The sequence below is a fragment of the Lissotriton helveticus genome, chromosome 6 (genome assembly GCF_964261635.1).
Source record: "Lissotriton helveticus chromosome 6, aLisHel1.1, whole genome shotgun sequence".
Lineage (NCBI taxonomy): Eukaryota > Metazoa > Chordata > Amphibia > Caudata > Salamandridae > Lissotriton > Lissotriton helveticus.
In genome coordinates, this window is record NC_136067.1 from 952,348,950 (window position 1) to 952,364,135 (window position 15,186).

The 15,186-nt window shown below is 41.2% G+C and overlaps 1 protein-coding gene across 5 annotated transcripts in view; it reads right to left on the reverse strand.

Annotated features, from left to right (window-relative positions):
* Positions 1-15,186, reverse strand: part of LOC144763221 (potassium/sodium hyperpolarization-activated cyclic nucleotide-gated channel 4-like) — a 1,875,862-nt gene that overhangs the window by 729,136 nt on the left and 1,131,540 nt on the right. The gene's annotated exons all lie outside the window — the stretch shown is intronic.

Sequence of the window (15,186 nt, forward strand, 5' to 3'; positions counted from 1 at the left end):
GAGGCAGAAAAAACAACCTGACGCAAACGTAGGAACAAAAGGAGACGCACACAGCGAAAACAATGGAAAGCAACCTATAAAAAAGACAAAGAAAACGTACTGGAAAAAGAAGGGACAGTAATGAATAATACGGTAATCAATCTCAGCAATGTTGAACTCACTGCAGCAGAACAGCAGTTATTAGCGCTGGGACTTAATTACTGTCCAGGGGAAAATTTCAATTATGCTAAAACGCGTATTGATGTTTATTGCTTCATCCGAAAGCTAAAATTAAAAAAGTTCTTTGCATCCAAAACTGACAGGGCTCATAACTGTATTCCTGAAATAACAGTGGAGGGAAATGGTACTTTACCTTCTTTGTTGGTTTCCGATGCTCCTGTTGTGCTTTTACTTAATAAATGGAACAATGTAGAGGCAGACACTGACACCTTAGATAATGTTGATTTATCCACGCAAGATAGATTGCGTAGGATAGACTGCTTGCAGAAAGGTGCAGGTCTTAGTCCTTTCAAATATAAGTCTGTTTTTGTACCTAATATGCCCAAAGATTCAGTTGACACATACTATGATATGGTTGTATCAGACATAAAGAAATTGAATCATACTGTAAAGAAAAATAAATGGCAAAGGAGCATGTTCTTTAAGAACTTGACATACACCAATCTAATGAAGAGACTAGGTAACAACTATGATGTCATAGTTAAGAAAAAAGGTGGTAACGTCGTATTATGGCCTAAATCAGACTACATTACTGAAGCTAACAGGCAGCTTGAGGATAAGGCTTTTTATAAGAAAACTATCCCTAAAGAATTTGATAAGGCAAAAGAAAGTATTTATAAAGTGTTGTGTCAATGGAAAAGAGAAGGCCTCATCTCCAATGAGGAGTTTACATTTTTATACAATGAATTTCCTAAACTCCCCATTTTGTATCTTATTCCTAAGATACACAAAGGTAGAACGCCTGTTCCTGGGAGGACCATTATCTCTGCTATGGGTAGCATGGGTGAACATCTTGGTCAATACATTGACTATTTTTTACAAGAGTTAGTGGTTACCCTTCCCAGTTACGTTAAAGACACTGGCGACTTCCTTTCAAAAATAGATAAAACTACATGGTCGGACGATCTTTTGTTAATTACACTGGACATAGAATCGTTATATACCAGTATTGACCATTTCCAAGGACTTGAGGCCATTAAATATTATTTATCCAAGCGTCCCATTGAATATTATGCACACAGTAAAGTCATCATTGAATTAATTGATTGGTGCTTGCACAACAATTTCTTTCTTTTTAATGATGCCTTATACAAACAACTAAGAGGAGTCGCTATGGGGGCCTGTTTCTCCCCCAGCTATGCATGTTCACATGTTGGCTGGTGGGAGGAACAGGTCCTCAGGCGTACCCATAAGACTACATTTGAAGCACATGTCACTGCATATTATCGGTATATCGACGATGTGTTCTTATTATGGCAGGGAACACAGCAAGAGGCAGAACTATTCATTGCAGCCATTAATGATAATTGCATGAATTTAAATTTCGCCTCTACTATCGACAAACTACAAATTGATTTCCTTGATGTGAGGCTTCAGGTCAGGGAAGGGGTATTATGTACTACGCTATTTCGTAAACCCACAGCTGGAAACATAACGTTGCATGTTGAAAGTTCCCACCCTAAACATCTTATAGCGAGTATCCCATACGGAGAAATTCTAAGATTGAAACGTATTTGTAGTGATAATGCAGATTTTTTGACATGTCAAGAGCAAATTTGCAAGCGTCTCAAAAATAGAGGGTACAGCAATAACATCATTAAAGATGCCATTGCTAAAGCTAGTGAGCGTCCCAGAAGCACTTTGTTCACTAAGCTCCCTACTGATCAGAATCCAGTTAAGGAAGTTTCTGATAGTTCTAGATTTATAACCACTTTCTCTAGGCAGGAGAGAAGAATTAGAGCTATCATGACTAAACATTGGCCAATTGTTTTGACTGATGTGGTGTTACAAGAAAGGCTGCCCAAAGTACCGTCAATGACCTTTAGAAAAAGTAAATCTATGGGCACTGACCTTGACAAAAACTCTCCAGAAACTAGGAAACCACCATTTTGGTTGCATTCTGCTAATGGCTTCAGACGCTGTACCTCATGTCGAGCCTGTAAATTCGGGTGCAATAAGACGAGCTATTGCACACCCTTTGAAACATCTCCTGTTCCAATAAAAGGTAGCTACAATTGCAAAACCGAATGTGCAGTTTACGTTTTGACGTGCACTTGCGGGCTAAACTACATTGGTAGTACTAAGCAGCCAGTGCACGTCAGAATATTGCAGCACATAAGGGCAATATTACACAACGATCCTGCTTACCCTGTGGCCAGACACTTTGCCAGTTGCCATGGTAAAGACATTAATTGTCTAACATATTATGTTGTCAGTGCCATACCGAAATCTAAGAGGGGTGGCAATAGAGAGCGACAGCTCAGGCAACTTGAGACAAAGTTCATATTAGAGTTTGATAGTAAGTGGCCACAGGGATTAAATAATACAGAAGACATGCACACCTTCTTGTAAATGTATTATTTGGATTGTTGTGTTGACAATATCAATGGTCACAATTTGTATCTCTATTAATTTCCTGATATCATTATAGACTTATAAAATTTCTTAATAGTCAGCTGTTACCTTTTCTAGACCTTTCCTTGATTATTGTTTTTACAATATAATGCTTTCTTAGTGGTATGCCAGTTTTCATAATAGTTTTATCAATTTTAATATTTTACCCCGGACGGAGTATTTTATTAATGATGGATTATAATACCTGCTTGCTATCAGCTATTTATATTGTATCTTAGAATATTAATCAAGGTCTTAACATATTATATTTATTACTGCACTGCACTTTTTATGCTATTTTGCACACAACTGTTTTTTGCACTGTCTTGTTAGTTCCTAATTTAGGACCTTCGCACTCAAGCACTTTTATTGGGTATTTTGGTTGCCTGGATTCATCCAGATAGAATTGTAATGCACATGGGCAGTGCATGTGTGAAATATCAAAAAACGATGATACAATATGGATTTATCCAGAGAGAATTTTTGTGCATTTATGTGCAATTCCCAATTGTATCTCAATAACTGCTATATTTTTTTTAAATTAATGTTGTGTGCAAAATACACCAACATTTTAAATTGAATTAATAGCATATTAGCATGTATTTGTGTAGGGTATGGAAAAAGTACGTTGCACACCTTGCTTCTGAAGTCTTTTCACACTGTCTGTTGAACCTGTGACTGTTCCTTTAATGCAACCCAGGTGTGCACTTTCAATACATGTATAAAAAGAAAAAAATGGCGCAGTTTAAACTGAATGTGATCGAGGGCTGCATAGCCCGAAACGAGTCGTCATGAGAGGTGATTAAATAAAGTTTTTCTTGCCTGAAATTTTGCTGCAGAGGCCTGAGTCTCCTTCCTCGCCAGCGCTTGCTGGAAGTGGTCGGGGTAATCTTTGGATATATTTATATATATATATATATATATATATATATATATATATATATATATATATATATATATATATATATATATATATATATATATATATATTCACTGAAAAAACCATAGGTTATAGACCATATATAGTTAGGAATTAGCATTTACAAAACCTTGAAAATTCACTGAAAAAACCATAGGTTATAGACCATATATAGTTAGGAATTAGCATTTAAAAAACCTTATTTTACTCACACAAAACCATTGAAATTCCATATATAGTTAGTTGCACTAACTATATATTGCGCACCCGCAATCCACTGCTGATGATGTCACATATTACATCATTCATGACATGGTTAGTGACATCACTGATGACATCACTGATGACATCTCAAATGACATCACTGATGACATCACTGATGACATCTCATTTGACATCAATGACCACATCACTGATGATATCATTCATGTGACAATACAATGCATCTCCTCACATTTTAATATAACCTCTGTTTCACCCAGTGTTAAAAACAGAGTATAATTTTTGAAACCATTGACACACCAATACTAGTTACTACATACGTACTCACTGATTCCTACGTCTACACACACATTCACTCATTCACCCATACAATCATTCATACATACAATCACTCATGTTTACAACACAATCATATGCACTCATACACCTATACAGACACTCACACTCTGCCACTCATCCATGGAGTTACTCACACACCTAGTCAGTCCTGTAAAGAATCAATCACACTTCCATTTTCTACTCTATACAGTTAAACATAGAGCACCTTACGTTTTCAACCATATACTAACACATACTTACTCTCTTATACAATCATTGATACAAGTACACATTGATCTGTACAGAGTCACACACCTCCCATCCAGCCACACACACACTCAGTCTCCCATGCAAATACTTGGGCAATCAATCAATAACCCATATAGTTACTCATATAGCTACTGATCAACACATGCAGCAGTTTACAGAACAACAGACATAATGATGCACAAATTAAGACAGTTTAGTCACTAACCCATGCACTCAGTGAGACACATTTAATCACTCACTCATACATTCAGTCATGCACCTACTAAATCCTTCGTCCAGACACTTATACATCCACTCATTCTTCAATATGTAAGACATATTTTAACTTTACAGAAACATAGTCACTGGATGTTGTCATCAGTGATGTCATCAGTGATGTCATTTGAGATGTCATCAGTGATGTCACTAACCATGTCATGAATGATGTAATATGTGACATCATCAGCAGTGGATTGCGGGTGCGCAATATATAGTTAGTGCAACTAACTATATATGGAATTTCAATGGTTTTGTGTGAGTAAAATAAGGTTTTTTAAATGCTAATTCCTAACTATATATGGTCTATAACCTATGGTTTTTTCAGTGAATTTTCAAGGTTTTGTAAATGCTAATTCCTAACTATATATGGTCTATAACCTATGGTTTTTTCAGTGAATTTCAATGGTTTTTTAATAGCAAATATCATAAGCTGTCGAATGTCAAGTACGTGGTAAGAATTTTTTTTTTCGTGTTTATGCACACTGATCTGCTTTGATTGCTGGCCCCCACCCCTCATTTCTATTAGGAGTACTCTCTCTTTGCAGATAGTGAAGGGTAGTTAACGCAGCCCTTTCCCCCTTTGTAATCCGTCGTGCCTGCTTCTCTCTCCATTTGATTGATTGTTCTCTTTGGTTCATTCTCTATTTACAAACAAGCACAGAGTCGCAATACTCTGTTTAGTCTTTGCAGATAGCGAAAAATCGTGTAAAAAAACAAAAGGAATCGAGCAAAATCAGTAGGCCACTAATGGGATCTCTTTTGACCTCGCTAAAATAGAAACATTAGGAACAACCTGTTGAAAATAGCAATGCGGATGTATATAAGCGGCGTTCATTTGTGTTCACAGTACCCCTTGTTGATTGTTTCAATCGAGCATTGAATTGTTCGAAGTTAATTCTCTTAACGATCTTCTCTACCTGCAAACGAGGAAGAATAGGAATATTCTATCTCCCTTTGCAGATAGTGAAGGGTAGGTAACGCAAGCCTTTAACACGTCGTACCTATTTCATTCCTCATTGATTGATTGATTGTCCGAACATTGACTGTTTGGGAATTAGTTCTTTTTGGAGGTATTCCCTGTTTGCAAATAAACGTAGGAAAATCTTTGCAAGTAGTGAAAGGGTACGTAATGCGGACCGTTCTCCCCCGTTGTAATCTGTCATGCCTATCTACTCCCCACTGATTGATGCACCTTTTTCACCCGGACCATTTACTAGAGATACGTCATCTGGCCCGACCAGAGAGCACCCCTAGTGAAAAGGACATATGCAATAATAACGAAGTGATCACTGTATCCTGTTAACAGAAACTTTACCATGAAACAACCTGGAAAGAAAAAAATAGGAAAACGAAAATCAGTAGGCCACTGATGAACATGAACTTTTATTAAACAACGAACAAAGAAACGATAACATAACGTAATGATAAAACCTATTAATGTCCTAGAAACAAGAAAACGTTAAAATATGCCAGTGGTGAGAGACCAGAAAAACAGTAAGAGAAACCAAATCACCCCTCGCTGTCCCACCGCCTGCCACGCCAAAAAAATCGATAGACTAGGGAAAATGCAAGTCAGTAGAACATCCACCCCCACTCTGGAAACTTCCAAGGTGGGGCAGGGTTCCGGCTACGCCCAGCCGGGAGCAGCCCATATAAGGCAGGTCCTGCTGCCACGCCTCGGCCAGGAGATCCTAACGTAGGGTGTAGCCGGAGGAGAGGCCGAGACCAGCGGGACCCGGCCAGGGGATTGCCTTTACAACGCTGAACAGTTGCAGGGGGGGGGAATGTCTCCTCGACCCTCCCCTCTCTCTCCCAGTCCGGCCGCGGTGGCCCTTGAGAGTTGCAGGTAGTCCCGCCACATGCTCTTCCGGTCCGACCACCAACGGTCGGGGGGCCGAGGCCGACGGGATCCGGCTGCAGCCGATAAACCAAGAAACCCGTTCATGGGGCCAGAGCCAGGGGCGTCCGGCCGACATCCACCGGAAGCCCGGCCCGAAGACGGACGGGACACTTCTTTCTTTTATAATGGCTGCGACAACACTGGAGGGGGATGTCTTGCACATGCCTCCGACCCCCCCCTCGTCCTCATCGCCTGGTCCGGCCATAACAAATCTCAAGCGAGACGCCGTGGGGTGCACTGGGAGGGAGAGACGGTGCGAACAGGCCTCTCCCGCCTCCCCAGGTGGAGGCTTCCCAGCTGCACCCTCAGCGCTCCAGGCGGTGGCATCCTAACAACTACAGTGCTGCACAGTTTCGGAACGACCTAGATAACGGTTCTTCCACTGTGGCCATGCTGCAACGTCTCGCCCGGCAGGGTGGAGCCCGTCCGCTCATGTGACCCCGCGATCGCCGGTAGCTGCCGAACTCTCAAAATGGCGGTCGACCTGGCAAGAGCGGGCCCAACATAAAGAAATGGCCCGGTCACTGGTTGACTCCACCACCGTAGTCCTCCACGACCTTGAAGATTCTAGAGGAGCCGCGGGAGTCTCCGACCCCCGATGTGGAATGACTGCCATGATCGCCCGTGGAGTGACGAAACTGTATCCGCGGGACGTCGGCGCTCCCATGCTGGCGCCAGCCTCACTTTGAATTACTACAATCCTGCAGACCTCACTTCCGGTGAAAGCACAGTGTGACCCGGTAGGAAAAATTATTGCACCCCCTCCCCTTTTTGACTGATAGTTCAAACCACCGATCCTTTCCTTTGCCCTTTTAACGGAACTTTGGACTGCCTCCCCCTCTTTTACATTTTCTAGAGAAAACAAAACATTAACCACTACATTAGCATAGCAGTTGACACCAGAACTGTTTTCAAATTGATAACCAACAACATCTTCAACAGAATCCTTTTTGTTTCTGCTGTGACCCTGCTACAGCACAGGCATTGTCCCCAGCAGTAATTCTGCAATGCCGGTAAGAATAGCTGTGGTGCCTACTGGACTCACTCACCCCCGCGGCGCCCCACGCCGTTTTTTGCTGGGCGGCAACTTACTAGACATCACTTTCGTGCCATCTAGATTTCAGCGCGTTCTGCTGCCTTGGAACTATTCGCACAACAGACCGCTACTGACAAGAATATTTCATTATTGGTGCTGTCAATTTCAATAAATCTATTGGATAATTAAAAAGAAATTGCCACGGTCTCTTCGTTGTTTAAATGTTTTTACTGTTTTTGTTTTGTTGTATATATTTATATGTTATTAAAGTTTTATATTCCTACTACTTTGTTGGAGTGCTATATATTTTTAATGTGACACATAATTGTAAAAACTTTGATGTACAAAGAGTCATTCCTGGAATCTTCCGCTTCAGGCTCGGTCCCCTCCCCAATCACAATACAGGATGGTTTTCAGATAGTAGGAACGCGTGTGCTGTGACGGATCACATCGGGTGTGGGCCTTGATCTACTATAACTCCTTTGAAGAGGGGTGATTCTTTACAGCTGGGGCCATAAACTACATCTGCAGGGCTAGCTGATAGCCTAGGACCGGCCTGGACATTCGGACACAGAGGAAGAGGAGTGTCAGAGGGTGCGGTAGTGAATAGGGCGAAAGGGAGGTGTCGGGCGGGCACAGAGTGTGATTCTCAGGGAAGAGCAGCGCAGATGGGGGAAGGTTTATTGCCCATGCATAAGACAGAGAGCGGTGGTGACCAGTGCCTGGGGGAGATGCTTACGAGGGTGAGGAGCCATGCTACGAATCGACAGCGTGCAGAGAGTGGGTCTGGTCAAGACATCTAAAATGGCTGCCGTGCACGACAAAAGTGTGGCATTTCAAAAAAGGCAAGATGGCGCAGACAATGTTTTTCAACACTTCCTCATTTCCTTCGAATCGAACGTTAACAGACGTTGGGGCATATTACCAAAGTTAAGCGATATTTATCGCTAACGATGCTTACCAACCAATTTTTTACCACTAAGCATCGTCAGAAATTATCGAAGATAAACCTTACTATTATCAAGGTTTATCGCAAATGCGATAATAAACGGCCGCAATGCATGAATATCGCTAAAAACTCAGCGATATTCATGCATTACCGAGCTAATACTCTTAGCCATGTTATCCACCTCCCATTGGATAACATGGCTAAGAACTGCTCAGGGCAGGTGTTACTTTTTGGAGATATTCGCGCTTAGCGCGAATATCTCCAAAAGTTGGTAATAGGAGATAGATATCTTGCATGTTGTAATGCAAGTTATTGTGGTATATGGAACTCATACCATAATCTCTCAGGAAAGCAGAAACTGATCCTTTTGGGACCGCCTAAAAAGGCCTAGGGGGTGAGGAGTACTCTACTTTGCCCCCTTTTCACGTTCCGAACTATTTTATTTTACTCTCTTCTGTAATTACACAAAATACCAGCGATAAGATGCATCGGAGACACACACTGAGAGAAAGGAGGCCGGAGATGAAGAAGACATGTCAAATACACATTGGAGATAATATAGTGGCAGAAGGGAAGTAAATATGAGTAAACTTACCATGTAACATAAAAATGTTGCACTCTATACTATAAGTCTCATTTTATACTACAATCACTTCGCTACAACCTCATAAATTAAAAATAAAAATAAATAATGTCTCAAACAATTTTTGATTTCTAAATATAAATTTATTCTTCAGAATTTTCTAAATTTGAAACAACTAGTAACATGTCCTCATCAGTAATTTCCTCTTCAATCATCTCATCTGGAATCTCCTCATTAAAAGTCTGCAATGATGATTCTTGTAACTCTATGGTCTCCAAACACTCGATAAATTCGCCATCAAGAGATTGATCAAAAAAATCATTCAAGTCATCTCCTCCTTCTGACAATATTTCATTATTGGTGCTGTCCATTTCAATCAATGTAGTGGAATCATTCAAGTCATCTCCTCGTGACAATATTTCATTATTGGTGCTCTCAATTTCAATCAATGTAGTGGAATCATTCAAGTCATCTCCTCCTTGTGACAATATTTCATTATTGGTGCTGTCCATTTCAATCAATCTAATGGAATCATACAAGCCATCTCCTCCTTGTGACAATATTTCATTATTGGTGCTCTCAATTTCAATCAATGTAGTGGAATCATTCAAGTCATCTCCTTGTGACAATATTTCATTCTTGGTGCTGTCCATTTCAATCAATCTAATGGAATCATACAAGTCATGTCCTCCTTGTGACAATATTTCATTATTGGTGCTCTCAATTTCAATCAATGTAGTGGACAATTCAAAAGAAATTGCCACAGTCTCTTCATTGTGAGCCATTTTATTTTGAAATTGCTTGCTGTAAATTGCAGAAAAAAATAATCACTTTCATTTATCGTTTTTAGTAATACATAATATAAAACTAACTTCATCAAGTATTTAGTATAACAGAAGGACTGCAAATAAATAACAGAAAACATTTTTCAAATTATCTTCAAGTGTACAACATAGTTCCCCTTACAAATTAACAACTCACCTTTTTAAAAGTAGCAGAAGTGTTAGTACTGTGTAAATCAAACACCAGAAATTCACCACCAAAAATTCCTCACAAATGTACCTCAGACAGTAGTATCACAAAATGGCTGTGGTTTCCTCTCATTTGACATATATACATAACCAATTAACTTTCATCACACACAAATACAAAACCAAAGTAACATTTTAATTGGTTCTAAATTTCAACACTTTCAAATGTGTTTTCCCCATGCAATTTTCCATAGGACATTTACATACGTCTACAGCCTGAATGGCTGAACGGAATTACACCAAACTTGGCAAAATGGTACATCAAACCTAAGAGGTCAGGAAGGATCTACTATGCCCCCTTATGGTCATTTCCCCCTTCGCTTTGGCCTCCTCTTGTCTCTCAATCCTACCGAGGGACAAGATGGCGGCCGCTACGGACTGTTTGGAATGTTGACAGACGCCGGAGAACCAATCAGCTTCGCAAAGCTCCGTAACGCGAAAAGTACGCGAAGCGGAGCGCTGTTACAGATATATATCTTTTTTTCAACGTTAATTTCTCAAAATCCACTGGAGCACATATATTGAGACCTAGCAAAGGCACATCGGGCTACCAGTCCCTAATATTTTGCCAAGTTTCGTGCAAATCCATTCAGCCGTTCGATTATTATTATTTTGTTTTTTTTTTGCCCCGCGGGGCCCTTTTAAAACCTCCACATCAAACCTAGGGGGTCAGCGAGGATCTACTATGCCCCCTTATAGTTATTTCCCCCTTTGTTTTGACCTCCTCTTGTCTCTCGATCCTACCGAGAGACAAGATGGCGGCCGCTACGGACTGTTTGGAATGTTGACAGACGCCGGAGAACCAATCAGCTTCGCTTCACAAAGCTCCGTTGCGCGAAAAGTCCGCGAACCAGAGCGCTAACCGGTCCGCTGTTACAGATATATATCTTTTTTTAAACGTTAATTTCTCAAAATCCACTGGAGCACATATATTGAGACCTACAAAAGGCACATCGGGCTACCAGTCCCTACAATTTTGCCAAGTTTCGTGCAAATCCATTCAGCCGTTCGGGCTAAAAGTGAGGCCAACCGCCCTATGGAAAACTCAATGTTAAAAACACGTTTTGGGACCCCCCTTTTTTCTCGGCCCCCACTGGACGAACCCCCCCCAAATTTTCAAGGGCTGCTCAGAAACAAAATGTGCCATTTTCCTGAAAATTTCAGCCGATTCCGTCCACAAACGCCAAAGTTATTAGACATAGAATTTTCAAAAAACCCATAGAGAAAAAATCCTAACTATATATACCTACTGGCTATCGCCAGTAGGTAATATATATATATATATATATATATACATATATAAATGTAAATGTAAATGTAGTTGAGCTTATATAGCGCACAGCTACCCGCAAAGCAGGTGTCCCGGCTCTTGCTTAGGGAACCCTTCCTGATATTCCCCTGTGAGATAGCAGGGTATCCACAAGGTGAAAGTCAGGCATCCCGCCACGAGGGGCCGTTGTGGAGATTAAGCAAGCTGTTGCCCAGAGTCGCAGAGTGTGAACCCGTGAGTCGAGGAGGCACCGGGGTGAGAATTATCGAGTCCGTGGAATTTTTAGCCCAAGACCCGCCGGGGCGGGGAATTGAACCCTGGTCCAGGACCGATCTCAGATTCCGGGTCTGCCGCCTCTAACCCCTGAGCCACACTGAGCCATATATATATATATATATATATATATATATATATATACATTATTCCATCTTTATTTCGGTTCAAGAACCATAAAAGATTATAAAAATAATATTTTCAAGAAAACACAGTAAAATGCAGTAAGACACAATGATTACATAAATAAGTTGTCACTTCATATAGGTGTATATGTATATATATATATAGGTTTACAGAGAGATCTCTCTGTGTTAGGGTCTTGCATGGGATGAAAAAAGCTGGGGGGAGAGGTGTGGCTGATTTGATTAAGGGTGTGGCTTAAACACATAAGCTGGAAATCTTTGCTTAGCTTAGGGTTCTGCCCGACAGGTATTTTGAGACTTCTGTCATGCCATTCAGGTATAATACAACAAGCAACATTACACCTACAAGCCAGTACTATTGGCTTTTTCAGTGTTTGTTAGATGCATAATATAAATAAGCAACATCTAGGACTTTGTTGTATAGCATTTGAAAAAAGCTTCAGTGCTGAAATGATGAGACTGTGAAAGAACTATAATGAGTCTTTGAAGATATATGAAAGGCAGTAGAGTGTGGTACTGCTGCAGAGTAAAAAATTCCTGCTAGAGAGAGAGATATCTGACTTTTGTCTAGTGGCAGTTATGACACAGTAGAGTAATGCAGAGGGTGTGCTGGAAAGAACAGATCTGTATTATGTGGATAGCTAAGTGGATTAGTAAAGCCACACTTTAGAAATGCTTTGAAACAAATTAAATATATGTGCGAGAGGGGCTATGGAGAGATGAGGGGCACGTTTGCTGGATGGTAGTGAAGGAATTTAAGGAGGCAATAGTGTGCATTTGTAAAGTAAACGTTCACCCGTAGGCATCTTGGCGCTGACTAACAGATATTATTGGAGGTCATGGGAGCGGGGGACAAATGATTGTCGCACTGGCTGCCACCAGCGCTAATGTCGGCAATGATGGGTATGTGGCAAGGTAAAGTACTACTGTGTCTTCTTGTCTCTTTCTTAGTGTTTTTGGAGAGACTACGGATTATGCAAAGGAAAGGTAAGGTGAGACTGAGACTGAGGAAAAGGAATGGAGCAGAATCTGGAAGGGATTTTTCACTCGGCGCAGTTCCCTCCGACTACTCATCATTCAGCGATTCTGAAGGAGACGATGTCAGTTGTGCTGTCCCTTTGCAAGCGCAGTCTGTCCAGCGAGACACCAGTAGCAGGTTAGACCAACCCAGAGAGCAGGCACGTGCCGCCGCAAGCACAGACAGGGGGCTGTCTTGGCAGCTTCCCAATTTAGATTAGCCCCACATTCCGCCTTTCACTGGAGACGCTGGATGTAAAGTCGATACGGATAATTTATTGCCAATTGACTACGTTCATCTCTTTATGAATGTTGACTTCTTTGATGAAATTTTGCAGCAAACAAATTTGCATGCAAAACAATTTCTGAGCGAGCATGGAGGCACTCTTGGGCCTTATTCTAGGGCACACAAGTGGACTCCCACTTCTTTAGTTTTGGTCCTCATGCATAGAATGGGGGTAGTGCATAAACCAACCTTGCTATCCCACTGGTCTACTTGCACCGTTTGGTTAACCCCCATCTTCCCACCATACATGAGCAGAGATCTTTTTTTGCTATTGCAACTCATGCTGCATTTCAATGACAATTCTGCTGCATTGCCCCGGGACCATCCAGACCATGACATGTTGTTTAAAATTTGGCCTGTTGTGGAATATTTGCCTGACAGGTTTCCAGAGTTTTATACTCCTGGAAAGAATAAAGCCATTGATGAGTCCTTGATCTTGTATAAAGGGCTACTGCATTTCAGGCAGAAAGTTAAAGGCTTGTCTGGATTTTGAAGTGCTTGTTAGAGAACTTATGTATACTACACAAGGACCACCCTATTGCCATTGAGAACCGTAGTAAGTGTATTAAGTCAAACAAATATCCAATGGGACTTATTCACCGACATTCCTACTTGTTTTGAAAGTGTGCAAACTCAATTAACATGTATCAGAACCATGCTATTGAAAAGGGATACAAAACACAATATCTTGTATGAAAATTGTTTTCACATCTTTAATTTAAGATGTGAAAACAATCATCATACAAGATATTGCGTCCTGTATCCTTTCTCAATAAAATTGTGTATGATGCAAGGTAGTAATTGAGTTTTCATGTTGTCAAAGTAAGGTAGATATGCTCCCTCAGTTTGAAATATGGCCTACTGGGATACTCGGACATCCCCCAACTTGCATTCACACACTGCAAGAAGTTGAGTTTAGCACAGTGAGAGCTTTAATGGAATGTGACAGAAATGTTTTCTCAAGCTTCAAGTTGCTAGAGATGGAAGGCATTACTATAGGGTCACTTGAAGATTAGACAGGATTAGTCAGAACTCTGATGAGGACAGACACACAAACGGGTTGAAACAGCTTACAGTAGGTACGCTTTCCGAGGAATATTGCAAAGGTAGAAGGCAGATAGTATGGGTAGCAGGGGATTTTGTGCCCTAGATCAGTCTTTACCCAGGCAAACTGTCACATTTTGAAGTAGTAGACAACAAGGGTAGTATAGAGGTGAATGACTTGCGTGGTTCACACTGTTTTTCCCCCAGCATCCCCTGCATACCTCAAATTTAGCTAACATTCAAAATTTCTTCACATTTAACTGATGCAAAGTTTAGGGATCTGCGCCCAACCTACAAACTTCCATCTACCTAACGTTTCCGAAGGTCTTCTGATAAAAATGGTATCTCACTCGTGTGGGTAGCCCAAGTACCCACAACAGGCAAGGGCCCAAAAAGTATTGAGGAGACATCAAAATTGCATCTCACAAAACAACCTTGTTTTTGCAAGGGGGATCACCTTGGTTTTTGGCCCTGGCTCGGCGGCCATCTAGTAAAACCTACCAAACCCACACATTTCTGAAAACTAGACAACGGGGGAGTCCAGGGAGGTATGGCTTGCATGGACCCCCAACGTTATCCTACCCAGAATCCCCTGCACACACAGAAGTTTAGGAAAAAGTGATTTTTGTCAGCTAAATATGAGGTTTGCAGGGGATTCAGGGTAAGAAAATGTTGGGGGATCCTCACAAGCCATACCTCCCTGGACTCCCTCGGCTGTCTAGTTTTCAGAAATATGTGGTTTGGTAGGTTTCCCTAGCCTAGATGGCTTCGAGCCAGGGGCAAAACAAAAAAACTGCCCCCACAAAACCAGGTTGTTTTCTGATACGCAATTTTGATATCGCCTCAATATGTTGTGGGCCCTTGCCTGTTGTGGGTACTTAGGCCAACCACCTAATTAAGGTACCATTTTTATTGGGTGACCTGGGGGAACGCTAGGGGATAGGAAATTTGTGGCAGCTCAGTGATCCCACATATTTCCCACACGGAAAATTGAGGGAAAAAATATTCTGCTAAATTTGAGGTTTGCAGGGGATTCTGGGTAGGAAAAGGT